Genomic DNA, 1698 nt, shown 5'->3' on the forward strand with positions numbered 1-1698 from the left:
GCTGCTGGAATTTCTTATCTACACTGAAAAGAAGCTTCCCAAGAGTGTTCTTTCTGAGAACTTTTACAATATAAATCAATCCCCATTTACTGTTTATGTGAGTATGGTGAAAGTGTAAGAGAAGGGCAAGGTTACACATAATTACCTTGGCCATTTAGAAGGTAGGAGGGTTAATGACAGACTGAAATATAGGGCATATAGGCAAATGAGATGATTTTAACATGGAACAGAAATTAAGTAAAAAGAAAATAAGAGTATCTTCTGCTTTCTTTGTGATAACTCACAACACCAAAATAACAAAGATTTTTATCTGCAGTCATTCAGTATATGTATCTTGTCTCAACAACTAGATGTAAACTAAAACGTACTTGTATTAAACTTCTTTATGTCCTTCAAAATGTAGCATAGCTCTTCATATACACCAGGTGAAAAGGGTTTCAATGACATATACAAATTATGAAATTGGTGACTACTTCAGAAACATTGGCTCAAATTGCTAGAAATTACTATCTAAGCATTTAAACAATGCAACTGGATATAAATGTACGCATACACATGCATACACACAACACATTCCCCCAAAAAGAAAGAAAATTATATGAAAACGTGAAATTGGAAATACAATACTAGAGAAAATTATATGAAAACATACATATAGTAAGAAAAAATAATTTTCAATCTCGGTAACTTAAAAATAATCAACAATGTTTTCATTATTTTCAGTAACCTAAGTATCTGAGAATTGATTACAGTGAAAAAGCAACCTGAGTAGCTGTGCAATTAATATTTATAGTGAGATATTGACTTATTATGTGTACTTGGGTAGGTCATGTTATCTTACTTATGCTTCTGTGTCTCTGAAGTGACAATACTATTTGCCTTTTCATCCACCTCCTCTGCAAAGATGCTCTGCAAATAAATGAGGTAATGTTTGGGGAATGTTTGCAGCTTGGGAAAGAAACCCACTGCATACATCTAAGAATATTCCATATTCAAGGCTGGTATATTTTGCCTCTGTTTTAAATTGAAATTGTACTGTTTAAGTTCTTGGGTTCTGACCAAAATCTGGGTCAACATAAGAGAATAATTATTTTTTATTTTAATTCTGAGTCTCTGTTCCCATCTCCTGCACGTGTGAGGGAAAACTGTAGGAAATAAACAAAGCACATAAATCACGCTTTGGAAGAGAAAAATCTCTATCTGGAAGGATTTCTTTTTTTTCTTTTTCTTTTTCTTTTTTTTTTCAATGATGAGCGTGCCCACTATTTCCCTAGAGGAATATTTCGGTCCAGGAAGGAGGATAGTGCATTCAGTGTGAGAGTGTGTGTGTGTGTGCTGTGCGTGCGCGCCCGCGGAGAGAGGGGCGGGGGAGGCGGATGAGGAGGATGAGATCATAGTTTCAGGATCCTCAGGAAACCCTGGTACTGGCAGCAGCCAGCCTCTGCTGTGCCCACATGACCCACAACTCTGGCAGCGGACCCGGCACTTCCAACATTATTAAATAATAAGAAAGCGGCTCCTACTCCAGGCTCAAACCTCCCTGCAGACCAATGGACGCCTTCTAAGAGTTTGGCGAGTCGGTGACTGAAGCGCCCGTCCATTCCAAGGTGTGTGCAAGGCGTTTTCTTCCTTGACAGCTCCAGAGTGGGGGAGGGCGCGGGGGTGGAGGAGGTCCGTGTGCCGGGCGAGGAGTGGGCG

The 1698-nt window shown here is 39.2% G+C and overlaps 1 protein-coding gene across 4 annotated transcripts in view; it reads left to right on the forward strand.

The window, feature by feature from the left end:
- The first annotated feature begins 1332 nt into the window (after positions 1–1332).
- The window catches only part of DTNA (dystrobrevin, alpha), a 396613-nt gene continuing 396247 nt past the window's right edge, over positions 1333–1698 (forward strand). For all 4 annotated transcript variants that reach the window (XM_011974402.1, XM_011974405.1, XM_011974411.1 and 1 more), the window contains exon 1: positions 1333–1607. The gene's annotated coding sequence lies outside the window, so the exon portion shown is untranslated. The remainder of the gene's footprint in view (positions 1608–1698) is intronic.

This window comes from Mandrillus leucophaeus, unplaced genomic scaffold (assembly GCF_000951045.1).
Source record: "Mandrillus leucophaeus isolate KB7577 unplaced genomic scaffold, Mleu.le_1.0 Scaffold145, whole genome shotgun sequence".
NCBI classification, from domain to species: Eukaryota; Metazoa; Chordata; class Mammalia; order Primates; family Cercopithecidae; genus Mandrillus; species Mandrillus leucophaeus.